Source organism: Ornithodoros turicata, chromosome 1 (genome assembly GCF_037126465.1).
Source record: "Ornithodoros turicata isolate Travis chromosome 1, ASM3712646v1, whole genome shotgun sequence".
Classification (NCBI taxonomy): Eukaryota; Metazoa; Arthropoda; class Arachnida; order Ixodida; family Argasidae; genus Ornithodoros; species Ornithodoros turicata.
In genome coordinates, this window is record NC_088201.1 from 113,842,123 (window position 1) to 113,869,560 (window position 27,438).

Here is a 27,438-nt window from a genome sequence, read left to right on the forward strand (position 1 = left end):
CTTCAATGCAGTAATATGTGAACGAGTCGGATAAAATATTTTTGGTGGCTGTTATTTGCTCCCGAAACAACAATCTATGCGTGCCGTCCTCACCCCTACGGTCGCATCTCAAGCGCAGAAGGCTCCCCATATGGTCAAGTCATTTCGTTGCGTGTTGTACTAGTATGTGTTTCTCTGCAAACACGTCACAAGTTTGTGCGTGTGCAAGTATTTCCCTCCCATTTGTGTTTGTTTATTCAGATCTTTTTTGTTTGTGTGTGTGTGATCTGGAGTGGAGTTGGACTTTACATATAATTTGTGGACCACTAGTCATTTTTTGAAACAATAAAGTTATATTTTCAAATGCATGACAGCGTTCTCATTGCTGCATGCATTGGGATCTGGCACAGCACATATACAGAGTGGATACAAGCGTGAATGGTTTCTGTATACAGCTTCTATACAATATGCTCTCCAATTCCTACATAATATTGTTTCTATAACATATCGTTTCCAGCTTCTATTCAAATTTGCTATGCAGTTTGTATCTGTTTCTATCACCAATTATTGAAGGGAACCACAGTGAAGCCAGATAAAAGCTGTATACACTCTCTATTCAGGATTACTGCTCTCATTCTATGTTCTTGTTTACGAACTCTATACAATCTAGAAAACTTTTTCATAAGATGCAAGGGATAGCACGAAGACATATGCCGAAACGAAGCGTCGCACTCTCACCATCCCCATGTATCTTATGTGACCACACGTCCCAATTTAGGCGGAACAGCCCCACTTATGCGCTTGTGGTCCTGCTATCCCGCAAGCCTACTTGAGACGGTATTTTATCCCACCTTTGGCTGGAACGATGCCCGAATGGAAAACAAATGTGGCAAAAGAATGATTTTCTACTCCCATGTCGCCCTCTTTCTTATGATCCGTTCGCTAATAAGCCATCCCTATGACAGGACAAAAGATCGCCACCTCACGCTTTGTTCATCAAGCTGCCTCCGTGTAAGGTGAATTGTCTTGATAACGTGATCAACCATCGCGACGCGGACGATAATGAGGGAATGCAAGTTGGACGATTCAGGAAGTTCGGGGCGAGGTGCTCGGTTCATATGCGTAAAACTCTGATGACACAGCACATAGAATACATTCTGGTCAAAGTGATAGGTAAACTCCCCATTGCTCATATAAAAATAAAGTTGTTGTTGTGTTTAATAGGTGCGCTCGGCAGCAAGAAAATTGCAAACTGTGCTGACGGTTAACGTCCACGCCGAAAACAAAATACAAGACACAGAATACAATCAGACTCGAGACTACAGGCTGGTGCTAGAGACACGCGCACATCTAATAGCTTGCATCAGCTTGGTAGTGTTCATCAAGACACTCTTACTACACAAACAATAAAAAACAATTAAAACAGCAGGACGCGTAACATCGTTAGTAATTGGAGAACTGAAAGGTATATATAGACGGCAAAATTTCCTTGAGCTTGAGGAAGGACAAGGACGGAACAGCAACAAGACAGGACGTGGCTCACAACCTGTCTTGTTGCTGTTCCGTCCTCATCCCTTCTCAAGCTCAAGGAAATGTTGCCTTCTACATCTGCACACCAGCTCCATATACCTGAACTCGGTGCACATTGTGTTACTTGGGGTTACCTGTCTCCGTCCAAAACCCGGCAAATGGATGAATTCGTGCATCTACTAAGAGACCATATAGTTTTTTTTACTACCCGGGCATTTATTCGGCGTATGCTGGGTATGTCAGTAGGGTCATGCATGTCAACAGTATGTCACAGGAGTGATGTACGCAAGATGCGCAAAACACGGCCACCTGGACATCTTGAGGACGCCCATCGAAGAAATGTGTTTTTCGTGCGAACGTCCTGCTTGGAATGCGCGGATATCGCGCGGATGTCCCAAGGGGACCGTCTTCTGTCTGGGATATACGAGGATCGTTCAAAATGTTCTAAGAAAGAAGAGCCATAGGTGTAAATTTTTGTTGTTGTAACACACTACCACTTGTTATAAAACTAGCAAAACCAATACAAATTTTTGTTTTAATTTGTCTGTAGGTGAGCTCAATACGAAGGTGAAGGGTAGTGCGATAAACCTAAAAATGGACAAAACAGAGGCCCGAGCAGTCAAAGTATTTGCAAAAGAAAGGTATGAAGAATGGTGCAGACATTTACTGAGGACTACTCTTCCTTTGCAACTGTGAAGAAGTGGGCTGCTGAATTCAAGAGGGGTAGGTTGAGCACAGAAGGTGACACTCGGTCTGGTCGTCCAAAAACATCGATCACTGATGATCAAGTTGATGCCATTCACCGTATGGGTTTGGATGACATACGTCTTTCTGTGCAGCAGATAGCTATGTCCATAGGCATTAGTTCTGGTTCAGTTCACACTGTTTTAACTGAGATCCTGGGGATGAGCAACATGGGTCTCAAGAATGCTGACGTCAGAGCAGAAGGTGGAATGGGTTTACATTGCGCCACATTCCCAGAATTGCGGGACACCTACTGTTAAAGTTGGCTTGACCTGCGAACTCGCTGTCCTCCATTGAAGCTATGCATTCCGTCTGCTTTCCATAGAATATCCATTAGCAATGAGGGTTTGAAAAAAGTGTCCACATCTAGGCGTGACGGCAAAAGGTTCCTCGATTGTCCACAAGTGGATTGGTAGCTCAAGACCGTCAAGCTTTTTTTCCTGAGAGACTTATTTTCGCCGTGTTGGCTTCATGGCAGAATACACTGGCATGTCTTAATCCATTATTCACATGAAAACCAGGGCTTCCCCAAAAAGTGTCCACATTGGACACGAAAGACTGGCCTGTCTTCTGTGCTCTGCAACTCTATGCGCAGTTGCAGGATGTCATAATTTTTTTCCCACGGCGAAAAAAACACATGATAGGCCGACGATGGCTTTCAGAGTATTTCTAACTAAATTCCTCGCCCTAGCTTGTTGCGTGGCTGGTCTCGTGGTATAGTGAGCGAGTTGCGGATTTGTGTTCTTGGTTTCGATCCTTGGTGTGGTACGTTTGTTTTTATACACATTTCATTTTTTATTTCATTTATTATACCTGAAGTACAACAATACATGTTTTTGCTGAGCTGAGACGACATGTCTTCGTTTGAAAAATAGACACAATCTTAGATTTCAGGTGCACTTTCTCATAAAATTTGCAGCCTGCAGATCACTCCCGTAGCCGCGACGTAATTCAGTAGTTCCGATAAGATAGCACAGTATACTGAGTGTTGCACACAGTGTCGTCGACACCTGGAAGTATAGATTAGTTCATGCTTGTCCCTGTAGAAGCAGAGCGGCTGAACATTCGCCAATATGACTCTTTCCTTAACTAGCTCAACTTGCGTATTGCAGCTACTGTGTGTGCGATACCCCAGCAGCTAGCGCATGCCTTAGAGAAGTTGTGTAGATTGCTCTGTCGCTGGACATTGGTACAGACGGCGCTGATCCGAGCACGTTCTAAGAACACGTCTTTCATGGTATCTGATGTCGAAAAAATACTTTAACGTGGGATGCCCTCTCCGGAGGTGTGGCATGTGATGTGACGGAAGCTCCTCCGGACCACAGCTCGGTGTCGATTCAAGTCGTGGAGAGTGAGTTGTGCAATCCAGCTGGGGCTGTTGAGGATTAGTGGCGGAATCATCCTACCGTCGAGTCCTGTGTGACGGCTCGAAATTTGTGTGAGGGCTGACTTGGTCAAGAGTCAGCGGAGAAGGCGAAGGCTTTAATCGAGTGTGGTCAACAAAATTGCACTAAAAGTGATGCCAACGACGTACCCATAGAACAAATGTACTTGCCCACGCGCTCATGCACGGCCAGAGTCCGTGTGTTTCGGAAAACGAAACTACCGTCGTCTTTTATTTCGTCGTGACTGCTGTAGCGCTAGCCTCTACCATAGATGTATTGGGGTCTTCGAGATGACAGTAATGATGATCTCAGTAAAATAGATGGGGGAATATACATTTACAAAAGGTAAAATCGAAGTTCCGAAAGCGTCCAGTGAAAACATGCTTTTTTATTTTATTAATGAGCGCATGTTAATTGCTATGCTCGGTGTTGACTTCTTGTCCAATGTCTCAGGGACGCCCAGTAAAAAGAAATATTTCAGATATGTAGATATCGCCACTTATTTACGATTCATTCAACCGGAGACCTTTATAAAACACTGTACAAGAGTGATGATAAACGCCGAGAAACGTGTGCTACCCAGTGATTCAAAGATAGCTGAACACACCGACATAACTGCGACCACATTGAAAAAGAACTCCCAGCAGCTGGCTCTTTTTCTTGTTAGCTTACTGTCGCGAGTAATTATCCTCATCCGTGCTGCAGACCATCGAATGGTTCTTATCTCCGGATAGCCACATCTGTTCAGTGCCTTTAAAGATTTCTCTCTCTCTCTCTCTCTCTCTCTTTATCAAGTGTTTCGCAGTATATGAAATATCTGTAATGTTTATTTTCCATACAATGAAGAAAAAGCTCACAGAAAGCCAAAGGAATACACTAATGGTGAATCAGTGCAATCGCGTTCACAGAAGTTCAGAAGAACGACGCTTTTGCGGCTGTACTAAGTGATCATGTACGAAAACGAAATATTCTGCCTAAAAATAAGCGATCCGGTAAATGTAGCTACATTGGTACTGATTGACGAAAAGCATGTTTGCAATAAGGTTCGTAGCCCTGGATCCCGAAATCCCGGGATTTCAGCATAATTTCATGTCCCGAAATTCAGGAATTTCGCAAGGCCAAATCCCGGGATTTCGAGATTATAAATTTCGGCTTTTTTGAATTCAATACAGCAAATATTCGGTGGTACGAGTGAAAGGGAAAGAAAGGTGTCCAACCGACTTTTTGTTTCAAGCGTCCCTTTCCCGAAAAATATCATTCGCAATCCGAAACTGGACCAACCTTGTCGTCCACGGCACATTACAACGACGATACAACTTCTTCCAAACAGGAACCACGGCCAACGCAACGTGTCAACTCGGTTTGGTGTTGAGCGTCGTTGGTGCAACCGGGGGTAAACGTTCCGCAGGCTTGTGAAAAACGGTCATCATATTTTACGGCCTACGCATGCTTCAAAGTAAGGTCTCGAGGAAGCCTTTACTTACACACCTCCACTATAATATTCTGTTCTAATCTTTTATTGTACGCATACTATGCAATCTGCTTGTTTGCTGCGTGCTGGGTTGGTCTAAGTCGTTCACTAGTCCGACATACAACTCTTAAAAATCCGCTGCAGCAATGTGAACGCAGGAACTCTATCAGATATTCCTGAACACGCAGCCCAAGTTTTAGGTTCGGCTGAGAAATGGTGGATCTCAGAATCAGATAATTTAAACCAAGTAGCGAAGGTGTGTGGAGCTGAAACAGCTGATGCAGCGGGTGTGTCCTGAGGAGAAACTTGGCCATCTCACCGCTGCGACCGATTATATTGCTGAATTGAACATCATTAGCTGTTTAATGCTCGCTTCTGCGAGCCGTGTACAAACCCAACGTAGGAAGCACCACGAACTCGAGTCTACTGCTCAAGAAGCCAGAGGAAGGAGAATAGGGGATGGCGTCCCATGACGATTTCAACCGCACGTAAACAAAAACGTGGGGAGCTCTTACGGGGAATATTTTCTCGCGTACCAGTTTCTCGACAGGAAGCATAGTTTTCAAAAAACACTTATGCGATGTCCGGAAAATTTGAAAGTTCATTTAAACTCGCGCAGTGGATTAGACTGCACCACCGTCTTGATATGACATATGTACAACTAGTTTACCTCTCTTCATCCTATCAAATTGTTATCAAATATTTATTGGTATTATCGGCACGATTGAGAACTGTTCACTCTTTGCTGTTTTCTTTACAGGTCCTATAGATGACGAGCTGATAACGAGAAGTTGCCCAGGCTTGCCGGGTCAATGCGATTATTACTGCAGGCACAGTTATCTTGGGAAGTATCGATACGGTAAATGCGCTGGACTCGGATATAATCTTTGCAACTGCTGCTCCTAGCAAAATCACTTTGTTTCCGAACATATTGGCCACATTGCCGTTGTCATTGTGAACTCGAATAAACTCAATTTATATTACCTATGCTATTTACTGTGTTATCCCAATATGAATAGCCCTTCAGAATTTTATGGGTTTATACAAATGATATCCCGCTAACAAAATAGACACCATAAGTACCAGGACTCGCTCACATTGGTGTCACGCCATTCGAGTCTATTTACTGGCACTGTTGCTCCATTTGGAAACTGGTACTGTACCCCTAGCCAGGGCTAATGCTAGTCCAAGTGTAAGAGTGCAGCACTCTGTCTAAGCTTTATTTTCTCTTTCTACAGTACTGCAGCAATGATTACGTGGGCGTCACTGTTTACATGATTCATTCACTGAATTGCAAAACTTTCATTCCCAAACTTGGGGATCAGGCTCTGCTCCGCACCAGCTTTCCCTATGGTGCATTCGCCTTCCTTCCTTAGCACTGTAATACGTAACAACGCTTTACGTACTATCACTCCCCAATGCAAAGCATGTAAATTATTAAATGGGAGAAATTACATTGTTCAGTTGTGGATTAAACACAGCCCGGGCGACATAAATGATGTGTTTGCGATACTCGTAGGCCAGTCAATAGAGTGTCTAGTTCCAGACAGTGTTGCGTAGTCTGCGCATAGGGTCGGGGCCCTCCCAGTGAACGGAACTGGTTTCAGTGGTTCCGTGTTGGTTGCTGTAGTGTAGAAGGCCGTTGACGACTGTCATGCTTCGTCTCTATGACTGGCCTGCAGTAGCCGATGTCTGCGGTTTGTCGAACTCTGGACGTGGATCATTGTTCTATCCCGGACATAAAGACGATAAAGGTTGCTTAGACATGACATCATGCAGTGGTCCTGATTCCCGAGTGAAATCGTCCAGAAATCAGCGCCGCAAAACGGAACAGGTCGCTTATAGACCAGATTTCAGAGCGGGACCTCTTCGCCGCCACTTTTGGCGACCTGTGCGCCACCACGCGGCCGTTTGCCCGGAAAGCGGTCGACCGCGGGAGCCGTGGTTACCGACTGTGCTGCTGAGGGTCGCAGTCGTAGCGCGCGTGATAGAAGAGGGCATGGCGAAGACTTCTGATGTCGCGTTAACTTTAAGCGTCGGTAAGTCATATTTTCAAGCATTGTCGTTTTATGTATAACTTACGGGCCCTAACAGGTGTTGTAGTAAAGTTGCTCTGCCTGGCAAAAGACGAACGCAACGTGTTTTCTGAAAGGATCATGCTAAAGTGTGTGTGTGTGTGTGTGTGTGTGTATGTGTGTATGTCACACAGGAGGTGTGTGCGTGTGACAGCTTCAGAATTCGCATTTTGTTAGCAATGAGGCGCAATTAATGAAGGACACAAAGACACCAACAATCCTTTGTGAACTGATACTCGCAGGCGATAATTGATAAACCAGATCCTGCTAGAAATGGTCCCATTGAAGGTGTCCCGAAAACCTCATTGAATTCAATTGGACGTTGTTCAGACAAACATAATTAAGAAATCCACTGAAATTCCAATTCCCAACAGATGATTTGGAACAAATATTATATCGGACGCAAGTGATGTTTTAATTGGTCTCAATGAAAAGTATCTGTAGAAGTCAATGGGGTCCAATTCCCGACACACTGAATGGCACCAATACAAACTCACTGGAGGTCAGTCTCGCTTCTCATTCGGCCAACGTGCTGCAACAAGTAATTTCTCACTGAACTCACCCTGATATTCTCCCTCTCAATGCACGTTTTTAAGGTGCAGTAGCATTCAATACCATTGCTCCTAATGAAAGTTGCTTTGAAGAATGAAAGAAGTGTTGGACACAAACAGGACATACACTCGGTGTGGTTTCTTCGTGAGAATTTATTGTGAGCATAACAATACACAAGTGACAATACACAAGGGTGTGAAAATATCACAAATAGCAGGCATAAAAGCTGAAAGTTATTTGAAACAAATAAGAAATACTGGGTTCAGCACTTACTTTGAAGCACTCTGAAGGCGTACCGTCCGTCACCAACACACACTACAGCAATCCATTGGAGGCTCGTTCTCGCAACGTCCAAACAACGAACAGCGCACAACGCCAAGGAGAACAAAAAAATATTGAATATAGTTTTGGCTAAGTTTTGGAATCGCCCAGGCTGTATGAGACTGTCTCGTTAAGCTATTGTAATTCTTAATCTTTCTAGGTGTACCGCATTGCTGTGCTTGGTGACACCACCACGAATGATGTTGTGTGCCTTGTGACGGAGACCTGCATGAGGAAAGTCCTCCAACAGCATCTGACCGTGGAGGGCCAAAATGGGAAAAAGGCACAATGCTCTTCTCTTGTGTACTGGGTATGTAATACGTCTTTGTTTCCTCTGTGACCCTAAACAAGTACACCTTAAACAACACTGATTGAGTTGCATCAGACAAACACAAAACAAAGACAAAAATACAGGACATGTACTAGCTTGCAACTTGATTTCCCGAGCCACATATATTTTATCTGTTGCCAATTCCTTAATTCGTCAACCGCAGGGTGGGATTTTAGGAAGACAAGTTCCCTATCTGTGAGATTCACTGGGGATATTTGCACATTCAGCTCTAGTCTGCTTGTATATTTCTACCAATGCTCACGCTTACAGATGTTATGGCCACGTGTCTTTCTGATTATTTACACTGCCATGCTCACATGGACAATCACACATCACCTTGTTTCGCTGATGTCCCAAAAAGTGTGTCATTAAATTTTAATAAAAGAACCATGCCACTTAAAACGGCATGGTAAATGGCATTTGTTTTTGCTAGGTTTCTACCACCTCCTGATGTGAAAGTCATCTAAGTGAAATTTTATTATTTTCTATCATATTAATTATAATTGGTCTTTGAGCCAAGCTTTAACGAATGTAGCAATGTAGATTGCTACACCTGTAAGAATGCAAGAATCGTTAAAAAGTGCTCTCGTGCAAGGTCATGTACTAGTCTAGTCAGGTTTAGCTAATTTGAAAAGCCACTCTAGAGCTATCTTGATGAATGCGCACACATTCCTGGTTATACAATGCACTGCCTGACAAATTACTTTTTTCTCTTCGAAGCTGCGGTGCGCAAGAGGATGGACACCTTAAAGGTTGAAGTGACTGACAAAGATATAACGTCAAGGATTGGTCGGTACTTAACTTGTGCAGGTGACCGCGAAGGTGGACGGAGACATAGGGAGATAGGAAGTGAAATAAATGCTGTTATTCACTCTCAGTCATATTTTTTGTGGAATGCAGACACTTACAATACGTAAATAAGGCAATGCGCCAAGCCAAGTGTATCGATATCATATTTGTAGTTGCTTGCTTTTACTTGAACACACATGAAAAAGATCAGGTTGGCCAGACATGGGGCACAAAGGAGTAAATCTTATCGGCACCATCTCGAAAACTGACGCCGGCCTGATACCGGCACAAAGTGACAATGGTATCGGCAACATGTCGAAAATGATATCGGCCCGACGTCGGCAACATGTCTAATCCTGACATGGCCCAGCTCCGGGGGACGTTGTAAGGTGCACGTAGTGCCGATATCTGGAGTATCGGCAAAGGCACATTGGTCTGACATCGGCCCGACATAGCTGTGCTGCTTGGGTAATCTACAAAGCTGGAAATATTTTTGGTAGCTGCGCCCTGGGTTCCCAGGTTTATGGCCCTTGTGGGGCATGTAAAATCTGCATGACACAGAATATCTAGGGAGTAAATATTCGTACAGGGTGGAGCCTACCTTTTTACTTATCTATTATTTATCCATTATCCCCCCTTTCCCCTCGCTTCCTGCACCTTGGTTATCCGCCTCTCTCTATACAGGGTGTCCAAGAAAACGTGTCCTTGAATTATAATAAAAAAACTACACCACCTAGAGTCATGCGGTCAGTGGCATTTGTTCTTACTGGGTTTTTGCCACCTCCTCATGTGAACGTCGTGTAACGTAAGTTTAATTATGCAAGTATTTGCCAGCTTAAGTCTGAAATCACCCCACCAATGTGAAGAGCGTGTCTAATTTAGTCAAATTAATGATAATTGACAGGGATATTCAGGAGCTATCCCATCGGAAAAAATAGCCGAACATCATGCTCTACGGAGGTCGCACAGAATAGCGCACAATGAATTTTTCAGCGCAATCTTTGTCAGCCCGACGAAAGGAAATTGGAAGCCCAGCCCTCCCCGACATCGCAGAAACACATAACTGTGTATTCATACGAGCGCCTTTTCTGACTGCGCAGCAACTGAAGGAGGAGAAGGAGGTATCAGCGTAATCACCCAATCATCCAACCATTCGGTCGCGGGCGGGGCTTATCGTACAGCAGAATCGAGGAAGCGCGCACGTTCTTATCTTATTTTTGGCGAGATATGAAAGAGTCTTGTGCAACATCACTGCGCTCGGCAGCTCCGTCTGTCAGAAAGAACCACGAGGATAGTTTGTTCGCGGGCCACAGAATCTGACGACTGACGCGCAGAGCCTTCCGGGAGGACGAAAAAATAAAAAAGAAAGCCAACTTCTGTTGCCAATGTGACAAGCTCTTTTGTTTTTATCTAATACACCTGGTAGAGCAACACTCGATTTTGTGAAAACTTGTCGATGAGCAATACCCAAATGTACCACGGAAACATGCCATGTGAGAACAGATCGTTTTTGAAATGAAAAAGAGACACCTGGATGCCGAAGCAACGGTATGTATGTACACCAAAGCACTTTTTGGGTCCCCATATTCACGGCGTAGTCGTTGTGTCACTTAAGAACGTGTTAATTATTAATAACGAGTTGGCTGCATGCTCGCATTCCAAACCAAAAGGTATCGGCTCAGGATGCTGGTAGTTTCGTTTAAAAACAAGAAAATGTGTGAGCAGTCACGCCAGGTAAGCCAAAGGGGCTCAAAATTTAGTCCACGAGCCGCCCACTATGGAGGTCGCGCATATTCATAGTTGTCTTGCATCATAAATTAACCGTGTAATGCTATAATATTTTAGGCCTGTAATTACACAAGCTTAGAGGTAGCACCCTATGTTCACCATCACGTCTTGCAGTGCGCTCGCGGGAGGCCACTGTGTGCATACATTGTGTCCTTACAAGCATCAACGAGGACGAACAGTTGTAATAAACGGAGCCAGTTTTCCTCGGTTTCACTATTTTTGCGTGTCTGCCATCCATCGCGGCCACGAAGTTTAGGAACTGCAACAGCGCTTCAAAATAACGTGTCTAAACCTGGATCAAGCTAGTGCTAAAAATGCAACATATTGACGAACTTACGTTATAGCGTCTCGCTTTGCCATAGCATTATTTCGTAATTATTCACTGGTGGAGCTTCTTATACAACGCGATATGCAAAAAGTGCGCATTCGTAAATTTCGTTTTGTCCCATAATTTTATACGTATGGATGGGACGGTAACGTACCCCCCCCCCCCCAAAGGAAAAGAAAAGGAAAATATCAGGAAAGATCATAAGGGTTGTTTGAGTGGGAGAGGATCATTTCCAAGAGAGGTTCTTTTCCCGTTCTAATTGCACTACCAACGGTGCGGGTTCATGGTGGTGAACTCTACCTCGCTATGTCACCGGTATATGCGATGAACGTTTTACTACAATGAGTAGTGTACAAAGGCAGTAGACACAAAAACATGGCCTGTCCTACGCCTACGGCAATGGGGCCAATGAAACGCAGGAATTGGAGGCTCCCGGAGGGGATGGTACCTGAAACATCCCATTTCTGCACTCTAAAACTGAACTTCAGGGCATAGCAGCCTATGATCCAACCATGGCCACGAGCGATAGGGTCATCGGTTCTGATTCAAAGAGAGAGGAGGGCGGACGGTTTTTTGTGTCACTTATCATATATCTGAATTGACACAAGAGAGGAGGGTTATGGCAGGACCGGCTCGCCGTTGTTTTCCACAGAGAAGTCGGCGTCGTCACGACTTTAGCAAAAAGAAGAAAAGAAGCAAGCCGGATGGAGGATCGGGTGCGTAGAGGGTGCATGAGTTCGTCAGGGGGAGCAAACTGTTAGATGGGTCTTGGAGCAAGACCTGCCTTCTGCAGAAAGAGGACAAGGTTTCCTGCTTTAGCAGAATATCCGGCAGAACTACCACACACACACACACACACACACACACACACACACCATTGAAACAAAAAGGTGTACACTCGACTCTGTCTTCCAATCAGAAGTGAGCCAGTGCTATTATTCGCGGCAATGGTTGGCTCAGATTGTGCTATGCGATGAAGCTGTTTTTACTGTGTTCTAATGGTGCGACCCCTACGCTACAGCCGTCTCTGCTTTACATCACACTCATCACCTTCACCTGTCAAGAGTTTATATGTTGAGGGCAATGAATGGTCGCTCGAGAGACAGAGACAATTTGAACATGTGAAGGCTGCGCTAAAGTACAGATGCCAGGGCAATGACCCAGTTGTACACTGTAGTGTGAACTCCGCTCTGGAGCGATTCTTCCTTGCAAAGCCCTCTGTTGTACCCACGTTTCCGCTTCGCGTGCAGGCGGCGAGTTCCCGTTTGGGATTCAGTCCCTTTGGCATTCCCCTGGCAGTCCTCGATGCTGCCCCTTGGCAGAGACATCTAATACAATCCAATTTAAAAATGACACAGTTTGACGAACAATCCACTGCACACACTGTCATTCTCCAGGAATTCCTGGAGATTCACCATAACTTCGGGAACCACCATGCAATCTACACTGATGGGACCAAAGTAAGCAATTTTGTGGCGGCCGTTGCCCTTGAAGGTGATTCCATTATGACGGCACGCCTGAACACGAACGCCACAGTTTTCACCGCAGAGCTTTACGGGATTCTCCTGGCTCTGCGGCACATTCAACAGAACGACCTTCAAAATTCAGTAATTTATTCCGATTCGCTAAGCTCTGTGCGTGTGCTGCTTTCATGCTATGAAAGCAAGAATCACCTCGTCAAGCGAGTACGAGCGCTTGCGACTGAACTTTGTTCCCGAGGCTTTTCAATCTGTCTCTGCTGGGTCCAGTGCCACATTGGGATCCCGGGGAATGAACGAGCCCACCGTGAGGCTCGGCGAGCGTTGGCACAAGAGGAGTCAGCTCTAGCACTACCCTACCAAGACATCCTGCCAGTGTTAAAGGGAGCTGTCTACACACAGTGGCAGCAGGAGTGGGACATGGAAGAAAATAACAAGCTACACCTCACACAGCCATATGTTTCGCCCCCGCATCGGACTGAACACATCAACAGATCATCCGAAGTTCTTTACGCGAGACTGAGGATTGGGCACACGTGGCTCACGCATCACCACCTACTCAGAGGTCAGAATCCGCAAGCTTGTGCGCACTGCGGTGACAGCCTGACTGTCTTGCACGTACTGGCATCCTACCCTCACTTCGAACACCAACGCCAACAGCATTTCGCCGCATTCTACAGATACCATGTCCCACTCCACCCAGCCCTTCTACTGGGTGACACTCCTCTTGTGACGTTTAATAATGTCATCCAATTTTTGACCATGTGATGTGTGGGTTAGTTAGTCAGATGTAGATGTTAAAGGGACTATGAAACGATTTTTTTCTTCGTTTCGTTCGAAAGAAGACATTTTTCTGAGTCTAGAACCGAAATTTTACTTTCGTCGCGCGAGCGGATTTCTCGGGAGCGAATTTAAACGGAGCGGCGAAGGGAGGACAGCTAGCGCCACGCCGTGGCGAGCTGCCGAGCGGAGACACAACGGGTAACTTGACGCGACCACGGCCGGCTCAGCAACACGCCATCGTGACGTGTTGCCGAGCCGAGGAATCCCGCCAGGAGCATGCGCCGTAGGATCCCGCGTATGCGTTCATCGGGAGTGGAAATCTCCATGACGGCAGCTTTCGCGCGATCGGGAGATTTCGGCACTGGCGGCAGCCACAGCGCGAGCTCGCGGCATTACTTGCCATTGTGCAACACCGGTGACGTAACGGGAACCGAAGTGCGGTCCGTACAGTTACACCATCGGCAGGGAAATATGCGCGGGAGAGGAGGAACGCGGAAGAGACATTTCCAGCGCGCGCTCCTCGCAGAGTGGAGCGATTTCGTCCGAAAAAATTTGTGGCATATTAGTTTCTCTGCGGGAAGAACAGTTTCCATCGATAAAAAGTATGGGGGTTCGGGAAATTTCATAGTCCCTTTAAGTACTGCTCCGCTTTTATCCAATGTCACCGAACTCATGTAAATATCTCATCCTGGATCACCTGATCGCTCACACTTGTAGATAGCTTTTAAAAAATGACTGCCATACTCACTTGTTATCGTCATCCTCCTCTCTCTCTCTCTTATCCTGGTCCATCTCATCGCTTATACACTGTAAAAAATACGGTCGTCTCCACTGGTTTCTGCCAGTTTATCTTGACGGTATAACACTTGCACTAACACTAATTACAAATACGGCTGAATCAACGTAAAACAATGGAAGATAGGGCGCCACCCTGCGGCGATTCCGTGAATCGCGGCCGCCGAGTTCAAGATACTGCAAGTCGCCGTCGGCGCGATGTTGGCATCGCGACAAACCGGTGGGAGCAACATCACAATAATTTGCGGTAAGGCTTACTGGTATCTTTAAACGTAGTCATGCAGTTTGCAAAAGAGATCAACAAACGAAGTAGTGTGGAGATAAACGAGGCCCGATTGCTTCTAGTTGCAGTACAAAACCAACAAGGGCTATGGGACGCTGGCAACACAAGACGCCGGAGAATTCATGAAGGAGACGCCGGGACCAAGAAGGTAAAATCATTCTTTCTGGCTACGGGCTTTATGAATATCCCGAAATTAGTGCACTACAGGCGGTAGATTATAATGGAAACTTTTTTGCCGGGTTGTTACTCCTTGTCGCAGTGCCCGCTGTCGTTTGTAATTAGTTTCTGTTGTCCGTTTGTTGACTTCACATTGCATGCGTCTTCGTACTTGTACTTCCTTTGTGAGCACAAGATCCGTTAGTGATGTTGAGGTGCACCAGTTATTCTCATCTCACTTTGGCGGATTGATAACCTCGTGCATTACCGATGTTTTCACGTCCGAACTGCCCATCTGTCTCCCGATCTGTGCGAGTTAGGTTCAGCATTACAATGAAGCACATCAGACGACGAGGCTACCATGCTTCCACGGCTCATGCTCGTACGAAAATGTGACATGTCTGTCTCTAAGGTGCCACATCTTAACGTGTCCCAGAAGTTCGGCAGCCACGACTTGATTTGCACAATCAGACACTAGCAACGACTGTCATGTACGGTATACATGATTCTCCTCTTCCTGTGTTTCTTTTTCGAACTGCATCATGAGTGACGGGGCAAACACAAGGCCCATGGCCACTCTCACGCTGCTGTCTCATATTAACCACTGTGAAGTGGGGAAGGTTCCCGTAGCTACCACAGGGAAACATCCCAAGTCATCATCACTTGTCCGTCATTTATTGTTGTTGTTGTCCTGTCCGAGGGATGATTACGTATACATGCTGCTTCTCTTCCAGTATTTTTCATCTGTTTCGTGAGTGTCGGGGCAAATAAAGGGTACACGGCCACTCTCATGCTGAGTTTTTGAAGATACGTGCTTCTGTTTTCATGTCCGAGGGGTCATGACGCATACATGCTGCTTCTCTTCCACTGTTTTTCATCTGTTTCATGAGTGTCGGGGCAAATAGTGACACATCATTTTGACATCGTGCATCATCAGCCATTTAGAATGTGGGAGGCGTATACAATTTTGTTGTAATATCGAGAAGCGAGGTCAATTCTAAACATATTCCCACTTGTCAAATCCAAGAGAGCCAGTTCAAACCGTACCAAAGCTACTCACTATTCTATTTCACGTGCGCACTATCTTTTTGGTGCTGTATTGCACCACGAGCTCACCGCTATGCTCCCACAACCGGTTCCCTCGCGAGCTGCAGCTTGTGTCAGTGGGGTCCTTCATTGGCTAGGTGAGCGAAATCTCCACCACCTCCAGCGCCTAGAATTCGGTGTTGTTATACGTTGGAATATGGTGACATGATCCAGTTCCAAGGATAAGGAGAGACGCACGCAGATGGGTGTACCCTGTTACCCACTCTTAATAATAGAACTTTTGAAATCCACGCTAAGAAATCCACCCTTCAAATTCCAATCCTTTGAAATCCAAGCCGACAAAATAAATCACAACAGGTCTATGCAGTCCAGTGTTAAGCATGGTTTTACGTGAGAAAATCAGTGTTTAAGAGTGTCGCACTCCAGAATAACGAGTCTTTATGCAATTCTGTGTCATATTCAGCATGCATCACTCAATTATTCATTAATTTAATTAAGTTACAGGCGTAAATGACTTCGCGTATGAATACTAGGAAAACAACGCTTCAGCGGTTCGGCCGTTCGGCTACCATTGGGGACGAGGCTATTTGAGAAAATGGAGTAACGACGGAGCCGTATGGTGTTGCGGGATGTGCTGCATAAAAAGTATAATCACTGCAAGCTCTAATAAAGCATATGTTTCTTCTGCCGATTTCGTCAGGTATTTTTCAGACGTGTAACGACTTGGTGTGCTAACACGCGCGTGCAACTCATGAAGGAATTTATGGGTGAAGTGACATCGATGCAGTCGTAGCTGTTTTGGACAGGAAATCGGGTAGTGAAAAATGTCCAGGATGAGCAACATATAAAACGTACCGCAAAACTGCTGTGTCGACCATTTGTCACGACGGTAATCACGTAAACATCATGTAAACATCTCTCGCGTTCCTCGGCCTCAGCCTACGAAGAACCTCTAATTTTGTTTGATAAGAGCCGCGAAAAGTGGTTCAGCAAGGTAAAACTGTGCCGGGAACACCGTCACATGAGGGAGGTGTTTAATTAAATCACAGTGAAAGATAGCAAAGGACTGTTACTGGTCATGTAGACAGCAGATCTTGTTCACCAACGCATCAATGGATTGTATAAATAGTCTTCCTGTCAATGGACAACTGACATTTTCCTCCCGTCTACACTGAGCAATGTTAACCCAGAGCTTGGTTTTTGGATGCCACAAAACACTTCTCGCCAAGATGGTGCACTGTGACTCATGGACTTGACTCAATGGGGCATTTACAGCTCAGTGTCATTACCACCTGAGGCAAGTTGACTCTCTCAGATACTGTCACTGCAGTGCTGTAGAAGAACCAGAGTATATTCTGTGTCATTGCTCACACTACCAAGCTTTCCAAACTGCCATTTTCAGATAAAATTGCTTGTCCTATGGCTAAATCAGCCCACGAATGCCTGCTCTTCAGGGGTTTCCCTACACTCCCCCCAGGGGGGGAGGGGGTGTACACCCTCCCTGCGTTTTTGCAACACCCCCCTGAAATTTCTCAGATGACCCCAGCCAGCTCAGCTACCAACACGTTGTGGTAGTGAGTCCGGCGCAGCGAATTACATCCCTACTGTCAAACTTGTGCTGTAGGACCAGTCATGCAGATGATCGTGCCATGCATTTGTCCAAAATCATTTGTAAGTGACTGTTCAATGCATATATTGCGCGCATATAGGAGCAAAAATATGTGCGGGCACGTAAACTCAATGTGGATCATCAAGAACCATTTGCGCAAGGTATTCTGCTTTTTTCGTCTAAGGTTTTCACCGATGGTTGCTAGGTATTCATTGAGCTTCGTGAGACAAGGTGCTAGTCTTTTTTGTTTGTCGGTCGTGTGATTATGCATCTTAATGTTGAAATGCTGTTCATAATGAATCTGTATTATACTGTACTGTGTTCTAACGTAATAACAAATAAAACGAAAAAGCTGTGCAGATATGTCACCATTGTGCCAGGATTCTTTCCGTGTCTAAGAAAAATTCCGTAAGTGGAACCTTCACCAAACATTACCCCCCTCCCTTGAAAGCTCGGCACCCCCCCAGCAGTGAATTCCTGGGGAAATCACTGCTGCTCTTCAAGCTCTTTTGGCAATTTTGGACTCCATGGGACATTATTTCCTTCCTCACACCACAAGCAGCTATGGGGTAGAGTATTGCCCCAGACAATGAAACTCCCTGTCCATCTCAAACTACAGTTGATGAACAACATCTGCAACTTCTGCGAGGTGGTTAAACCATTCTTATAACTACAGGTTATATAAACAAAATACAGAAACCGACACTGCAGATTTTTGTTTAAGTTTAATTTGTAGAAGCTTTCGCGTGGAGGTCCACGGGAAAGCTTGTACAAATTAAACTTAATACACAAAACCGTTTATGTGATCTACAGGATTCGACTCCCCTCTTCGTATACACTTCAACTACATGTTATGTGTAACCTAGGAATGCTGGTATATGGGTGGAGTGGCTAGATTGCCACAGTACCACACATAGGAACACAAATGGTTAGCAAAAATCTGCTACAGAACCTGGGCCAAGACGATGAGCACTTGGAATCATCACAGTGTTTAGTACCATGCAGAGGAAGATAGAGTAGAGTACCCTCAAATTTTGTACTACTTTTTCTGAATTACTTGTAATTATGCTGCAGCTACATAGGCAGCAGTTCAAATGCTACTCACAATTGCCAAAACTTCATGCTAGCACTCAATTCTTTTTACAAACTTTGGTTTGTGATGTGATGAATGTTTCGGTGACTTCCATAGGCCCGGTTTCACCAACTTTGGTTAACTGAAACAATATCAGACACTTCTTTTTTTTCCATTGGTGATGTGGTGAATATTTCAGTAATAACTCCTTTAGTGAAGCAGATAGTTTAATGACTGTTCATCTTAGTTCAGATGCTGAAAAGGTTGGTGAAACTGGGTCATTATGTAGCCTTTGTGTTCTGGTGCTGTGCAATGGTTTTTCGAGGGATTCAAACTACAAAAAAGGTTAATAATAAAAAAAATTCTTAGCATACCTACCTACATACATGTCCCGGAGAGCACGTAAGAAACGCAACAGAATATAAGTGTCATCATGACATTTGTAGACAGACTGATACCGAAACAAATCGGAAGGGGAGGGCTGGGTTCCACGAATGGGCACTAGTTCGCTGCCTCCTCTTGAAAGAAAAGTAGGACCGAAAGTCGCGTGCTCTCTCAGAGACCACCATAATCCCCTCAAGACCGTGCCTTTTAGACGCGAACTCGTCCCCCCTAGTTTTGAGCGTAGCTCAACTGTACCAAATTGGTGGCTCTGTTGAACAGTGCGATGTCATTTGTTTTTATGATGAAGAGTATGATGTCATTTGTACCGTTTCCAAGGCACTTTGTACAAGAGTTTTGTATGCCAGCAGCGTACTGTCTGCGAAAGGTAGTTTTCGTGTCAACTTCAAGAAGACAATTTTTTTAAGAGGCTTAGAGGATGCGTAACTACTGTGTGATTTCCACTAAATATCAGAAGAGAGGTGCACACCTAAATACCTGAAACCCTCAACTCAATTAATTGTAGGATCAAAATTACATGGGAATATATTGAGGTTTGTCTTGTTCACAAAAGATATCATTGCACACTCTGCAAAGTTCATCGGTAGTTGCCATGGCCTACATCAATCATAAACACTGCAAACCACTCATTGAGCATAGTCAGTCCACGGTACGTAAAATGAAAAGCGTCATTGCCCATTGTGAACATGGCCATGCAACAGTGCTTGTGGCTTCGCATTTCTCACTAGTTTCTTTTATCACTTTGTTATATGACATGACTAATGCTTTGCCAATTCAACACGAACATACTTTGTAACAACTTTGCAAACCATATGTACTCGTATGCACTTCCTTTAATCGCTTCAGGAGTATTTCTCCCGTAACATATATCAGCAGATGCAGCATGTCATGTAGGTAACACAATTTTGGCACAGTATTTGCTTGATATGTCCAACAAGCAGAGATATCAAATCTTTGTGCCAAAATGGTGTGCCATGTGTCCGTGTAAAGACGAGTCGGTTAGATGGAATAGGCATAGCATCTTGATGTTGAATACAAGAAGTTAATGTCTGACAACATATATGTCATGGGTTAAATAGAGCAGTGTATCATACACATCAGAAGAATGCCAACACTTCAGTGCTTTACCTTTACCTGTTATTCCAATGTTTACTCTCCCTTCTTTATGTATTTCAGAATCATTTTTGTATTATTGAATTTTAATCTGGCAATCCTTTCACATGTCTTGTGATAGACAGGTTAGCAATGTAAGCAGTGTTTACGTGCCTCTCACAACCTGCATCTTTATGCAAAAATACTCCAAAAGCTGGGAGACGACATAACTAGAGAAAAAAGTAGAGAACTCCGACTTAACATAACAAAATAACAAGGTTTACTCAGACGTTTCATCCGTCATGCGACGGACATCATCAGTGCCAAACTGAATGAGAGATTGCACAACCGGTCGCTATTTAAGGAGATGGGAGTATTGTTCGGGGAGGGGCCACAGTTTTTGTTACAAACCGAGGGGTCACCGCGTATGTGCCAAGACTCTAGAAGCTTCCTGTGTCCCCATCTTTGTTCTCTCTTGTTATGTTAAGTTGGAGTTGTCTACTTTTTTGTCTGCATTTTTATGTCTGAGGCTGTTTTTGTGACAAGAGGGCAAGGGTGCCGGCAACATGGCACATGTTCACAAAAATGCAAAACCAGAGAGACACACACACACACAAAACGTACAGTAAAACCTCCGAAGTCGGACACCTCCCTACGTCGGAGAACTCCCCATGTCTGACAATATTTCATTGCACAGGCAGGCTCCCATTGAAACTACATGGGGACGAAATTCTCTATGTCGGACACCTCCCTATCCCGGAAGTAGGACAGGGTTTTCCCTGCTAAGTCGGACAAAACCCTGGCCAAATTACCTCAATCTCGGCCCATCTTTGCACCAAAGACTCAAAATGAGCCAGTGGCCTTGACTTTCGCCTCTTTTTTCCCCTATACTGGTCTCAGCATATTGTTGCTTTAGTTTTTCGAGTCCAAAAACAAGTGCTGTCAGTCCACATTGTAATTCTTGGTGTGAGCACTCCAGAAGATGTGGGTTCGATCCCTACAGCTGGCTAACCTTTTCAGTGACTTTCATCTTTCATCGTTGATTTCTTAGGCAATTTGAGGCTTTGTTTGTATCTGTCCCTTCTATGTCGTTCCAGCCTCAGAACATCAGTTTATCACTTGTCTTCAGTTTGTCTAGAGCCTTTGAACGCGCACTGCACCAAAGCAGTGAAAAGCGGGCTGACGCTTCAGAGACATGTCCTCGCTGCTCGAAAAGCTCCAGAGGTAATGCCATTGAGTGGAATCTGAACGGAATTGAATCTACCAAAATCAGTAATAATTATCAGTGAAGAATTGGCAGAGGTACCACTACCACCAGGTACCACGAAGGACCATAAATTGAAGAAGGGGGACATTTCTGGCAACACAGCTGTGATCTTTTTCATTTTTTGTTTCCCTCATATTCTGTAACTCGGACACCTCTATAACCGTGTATTCACACGAGCGTGTTTTCTGACGGCGCAGCGACTGAAGGAGCGAGAGGGGTAAATGATAAGGCGCTGAGGCTACGCCCTTTTTGGAATGCCTACACAGATAGTGTTCCAATGTGCTGTCGGCTCAGATGCTGGGGAAGCCGGGGATAACGTTCGCGCTGCGTTGGAACGTCGCAGCATTTATTTTATGTGCACGGCGCTTGGTACACAATGTACGAAAGAAAGCGAAAAATTGTGGCTCTCGCTTTTCCCATTGACGATAGTGAATGCTGCCACGAAAAGAAGCGGTTAAAGAAGCTATGGTCTGCAAAATAGCCTTCTACGGGAGCTACGACACGAGGACCCATTTGTCTACCGCAAGGTTTTGAGAATCCATGCGGCCAATTTTAAATACATTCTGCTCCGCATAGCAAAGTAGAGGAGAGTATAGAGGCCAATATGCGGGACAGCGTACTAGCCAGTGATCGTCTTTCCGTAACCCGTCTGCAACAGGTTCGTTCGAATTATGTGCGCTTAAACATGCCTCTAAATGCATAAAACGTTCGTAAATAAGAGTGAGCGGGAAAGAGCGTAGGAGAGATATTGTGAAAGCTGTGCGTCGTCGTTTTTTACCGTGACTCAGCAGCAGTCTGACAGTGTTGAGTGTGGTGTAAAGCAGAGACGGCTGTGGCGTAAAGGTCGCACCTTTCGAACACAGTAAAAACAGCTTCACCGCATAGCAGGTTCTGCGGCAATCATTGCCGTGAATGATAGGGCTCTCACTTCTGGTTGGAGGACAGAGTGCAGCGTATACTTTTTAGTTTCAATTGTGTGTGTGTCTGTGGTGGTCCCTCTGCGGCACGTTCCGCTAAAGCAAGAATCCTTGTCCTCTTTTTGCAGAAGGGAGGTCTTGCTCAACGGCCCATCTAATACTTTGCTCTCCCCGACGAACTCATGCACCCTCAACGCATCTCCACCCTCCATCCTCTATCCTCCATCCGTCTTGCTTTTTTTTTTGGGCGAGCTTGGCTAGCTTTGGTAGCTTCCAATTCCTGCGTTTCATTGGCCCTATTGCTTTAGGCGTTGGACAGGCCATGTTTTTGTGTCTGCTACTCATTCCCAGTAAAACGTTCATCGCGTATACCAGTGGCATAGCGAGGCAGAGTTCACACCCACTCAAACAACCCTTATGATCTTTCCTGTTTCTTTTCTTTTTCTCTTTTTTTGGTGGGGGTACGTTACCGTCCCATACATACATATAAAATTATGGAACAAAACGAAATTCACGAATTGGCACTTTTTCATAACGCGTTATATAGGAAGCTCCCCTAGTGACCAATTATCAAATAATGTCATGACAAAGCGAGACGCCATCACCGTAAGTGTTGCATCTTCAGCACTATAGCTTTATCCAGGGGTAAAGCACATTACTCTAAAGCGCTGCGCCAGTTCCCAAACTGTGTGGCCGCGATGAATCGGAGACACGTAAGAATAGTGAAACCGCGGAAAAGTGACTCCCTTTATTACAACTGATCGTTCTCGTTGGTGCTTGTCAGAACACGATGTATGCACATAGTGGCCTCCCGCGAATGCACTGCATGACGTGATGATGACCCTGGGGTGCTACCATGTAGGCTTGTGTAATGACAGCCCTAAAATATTATACCATTGCATGGTTAATTTATGATGCCAGACAACTATGAATATGCGTGGCCCCACAGTGGCCGGCATGGGGATAAAATTTGGCCCCCCTTTGTCTTACCCGGCGTGCGATACTGCTCACAAATTTCTCGTTTTTAAACCAAACTGCTAGCGTCCTGAGCCGATACCTTTTGGTTTGGAACGCGAATGCTGCCAACTCGTTATTATTAATTAACAGCAACTGATACAACGACTGCGCCGTGAATATGGGGACCCAAAAAGTGTTTTGATGTACACATCTACCGTTGCTTCGACATCCGGGTGTCTCTTTTCCATTTCAAGAGCGATCTTTCCCCACATGGCATGTTTCCTTGGTACATTTCGGTTTTACTCATCGGCAAGCTTCCACAAAATCAGGTGTTGCTCTACCTGGTGTATTAGATCAAAAATAATAGAGCTTGTAACATTGGCAACAGAGGGTGGCTTTCTTTTTCGCTCCGTCCTCCTTCTGCGCGTCAGTCGTCAGATTCTGTTCCCCGCGAACAAACTATCCGTGTGGTTCTTTCTGACGGACGGAGCTGCTGAGCGCAGTGATGTTGCACAAGGCACTTTGATATCTTGCCACAAATACAATAAAAACGTGCGCGCTTCATAGATTCCGCTGTGCGATAAGCTCCGCCCGCGACCGAACGGTTGGATGATTGCGTGATTATGCTGATACCTCCTTCTCCTCCTTCAGTCGCTGCGCAGTCAGAAAACGCGCTCGTGTGAATAGACGGTAAGTGGGACACGTTTCGGCTGCACCGCGGGTGTCCAACATAGGAAGGTTTCACTGTATAGCATAACACAGTCCCAATCATTTTGTCGTGTCCTTTTTGCTGTGTCGTCTGTTCTACATTTGTTTTTGTTTTTTTTTCGTGTGTAGTTTCTGGATTTTAAGCCCAAGAGCAGTTGCTGTAGAGGATGCTGAGAACATGTGAAGCATAATTTTCTCATTCTCACATCATGCTGTAAGCAGTGTAAAATACAACTCAAAAGGAATTTAATGAGAGACAACTTGTCACCAAGATCAGTGTGGGAACATTGCAAAGGAAAAATAATTCTAAATCATAATGGATTCCTATCCTATTTAATGGTACAGTATCAGATGAAAGTAATTCAAATAATATTAAAGAAGTAACCGTGCAAATTATCAGTCAAACAGTGAAGCTGGCTGCAGTACACTACAATGTGTCACATGTAACAATATCAGTGTTTCCAAAACTGACACATAAACCTTAGGGAGGCCGCAATAGTCAAAGCGGGGGTTATACCACTTGGCGAAAAGAAAAAGCAGATGAAGTGAACGCAATATGCGACAAAACCAAGGAAACTATCTCGCTACAACTGCAATATATTGAAGTTGTGTTTAAAAAATAGAAGTTCAGTTCAGCGCACAGATATCAGCTGTCGCACACAGAGCCATCCCGAAAACTATGCCCATCTTCGTTGATGCACCCACGAATCCACAGGAAGACCGCCGAGGCTTTCCCACTCGGATTAAGTATCTGTACCTTGAACTGTGAACAGTTTGGTGTACACTCCAGAAAGCGAGAACAGCTGATTGCCGATTTCATGGGTGTGGCCATGCGCGCCGACAAGGACAGTTCAACAGAGGAGCAATTTGAACGCGAATGTGGCGCTAGTGGTAGGCGCACCAATTTGCACTTCAAAACTTCAAACGATGTAAAACCCATAAAGTGAGCAGCGAGGATGCTTGCTTGCTCATTTGTCATTATTTGGGCCTGTAATCCACATCAGGGTTCAGAAAGGCTGCTAAATTTCGATGGCCGGCGCAAGAAAAACGTGTTTGCAATGTTTTTTGTCCCGTTGCGGTTCAAAAGAATATACGTTTTTGTGCTTCCTTCTTCTCTTTTCTTTCTTGTTTTTTTTTCTTTATCGTTTTTTACTGTTGCCGGTTAGTTCCGGAGCCCTAGCTTTAAAAGCTGCTCCTGTTTAGTTTCGGTATAAATCGGAATGTGGGGGCAGGGGGAACAGTCCACCGCTCCTCGAGTTTTCACGGTGCTGGCTCTGCCCCCCCCCCCCCCCCCCCCGAATTTTCCCTCCGAGGACCTCTTTGTATATGCCTACTTCTCAATCTCTAACTCCATATCTCGCAGTGCTCTCCTTCAGGTTAGGTTAGGTTAGGTTGGGTTAGGTTAGGGCTCGCTCCCCCTTGCCGACTTCCGAGTTAGTGCAAGCAAGGTATCTCCATAATGGAAAACCTGAAACGGTGCACTAAAAACAAATGTCACCTCTGTGGATAGTAATTTGAAGCATACATATGAAGGATTCATCTCATATCTAAACCGATTGCCAGCAATTCTGCTCTTTCTGTTTCTCGAAAGAAAGAAAAACAGCTTCATAAAAAAAAATATACATCTTAGTGAATTATGGAATCACAAATAACAAAGACGGTTTTCCATTTGGTTTTGATTTTGATTTGATTTGATTTTGATTTTTGATTCTGCATCGCCGGAAACTTGTACATTGTTTTTTCTTCACGTTCTATGAATTATGGAAATTAGAATGCCATTGCAGATAAGGTTTTCCTCCACTCGCATACGCGTAAGTGCGAAACTAATGTACACGTAGTCCTAGTTGTTTTATTTAAAAAATCTCTATGAAAAATGGCTACGACCATGAAGTATGCCTTTGTGGCACCCCGTTTATTTTGTGTGTGTGTGTGTGTTTCAGCTTGGACAATTTTTTTTCAAAAAGTCACGAGAGCACGTCATTTTCACAGTTGAGCTCTACCGGCGCATATCTTTTCCAAGAAAGACTATAGTGACTAATATAAGGATGACTAATCAATTAAATTCATTAATTAGCTCTCATAAGGACGTCTTGAACAAAAGCCATATATCGATATGAGAGACTGTCCTAGTTAAGATCCACATCAGGTTTAAAAATTTTGAAACACGTACATGTATTAAAATATCCATCCCTGAATTTTGACATGCAAATGGACCAAAACCGAAACCGTGGCAACCACGTTTGGGGTGGTGGTCTTCACGGTACGGGATACTTCTGTATGTCAACTGCGCTCGCAACTATATTGTCTTGGCTCGGAAATCGTATGTTTCTGGAACGTAGACAGGGAAAAAGGAATCACAAAACAGGAATATACTTCAAGTACTCTTCTCCTTAGGGAAGCGAGAGATTTATTGACTCTACGTTGCACTATAGTATCAGCGGAATCAGCAGTATCAGAATTGGAAATGAATCAAAAATAATAATCAATACTACTAAAAAGAAAAAGAATGAAGAAGCGTTATCTGAGCTGATCGAGGTCGGTTCACTCTGGAAATTGTTGCACCGACGACTAGCGCCACGTTCGAACTTGCCTCCTCTGTTGAACTGTCCTTCTCGGCTCGCATGGCCGCGCCCATGAAATCAGCAATCGGCTGTTCTCGTTTTGTGGAGTGTGCACCAAACTGTTTGTAGTTCAAGCTACAAGTACTTAATACGAGTGGGAGAGCTTCGGCAGTCTTCCTGTGGATTCGTGGATGCATCAACAAAGATGGGCATAGCCTTCGTGATGGCTGTGTGTGTGACAGCCGGTGTCTTTCTCCGTCTGTTACGTCGCGAGACAACTGAGATCACCGCCTGTGCGCGCTCAGGAAGCTTGAAATCTGCCCTGATACATATACAGTAATATATACCTTCAATACACGCTGATACATATATGGTCAATAAATTGGTACTTGCTCCACCGCAATCTTTCCCGGAGTTCACAAGAGACAGTGTTTGTGGATTTATGCCTTACATTTAATCTGTCGCAGGTCGTTCCACATCCTACCCGAATAAATATGCCACACAGTCAACCCTTGACTTGGTTTTAACCTCCCATCCTGAGCACATCACTTCTTTGCATGTCACTGATGGTCTCAGCGACCACAAGGCCATTTTCTTCGATATCTCTTCAAGTCGTCCAAATGTTCGTAAATTCAACGATAAAACCATATACGACTACGCTCGAGCTAACTTCCAAGCCATCAACGAGGGTCTTGGCTCTGTATGAAAATTCCTTTCATGGCACCCCGCCTCACTCCATTGAGGATAACTGGTCCCTCTTTCGTGACAACATAAACTACCTTAAACTACCGATTACCACGTTCCAAAGATAAGAGTGAAATCTTATGATCACAATCCTTGGTTCACGAAAAGTCTTAAAATCTTGCTAACCAAGAAAAAGCGTTTATTCAGGAAGGCAAACCGTCTTGGCGACGACGTATCATGGGCTGAATTTCACTACTGTGAATGGGAATACAGGTGCTCGATCAAGGAAGTGAAACATAAGTTCTTTACCATCGACCTCCCGTCTCTCTTGACG

General features: G+C 44.8%; 1 long non-coding RNA gene across 2 annotated transcripts in view; it reads left to right on the forward strand.

The window, feature by feature from the left end:
• Positions 1-27,438, forward strand: part of LOC135368119 (uncharacterized) — a 130,696-nt gene that overhangs the window by 38,824 nt on the left and 64,434 nt on the right. The window contains exon 3 of one of the 2 annotated variants that reach the window (XR_010414683.1): positions 5,870-6,058. The exons of the other annotated variant lie outside the window; for it this stretch is intronic. This is a non-coding gene — a long non-coding RNA (uncharacterized LOC135368119). Of the gene's footprint in view, positions 1-5,869; positions 6,059-27,438 lie in introns of those variants that run through there. 2 annotated transcript variants of the gene reach the window in all.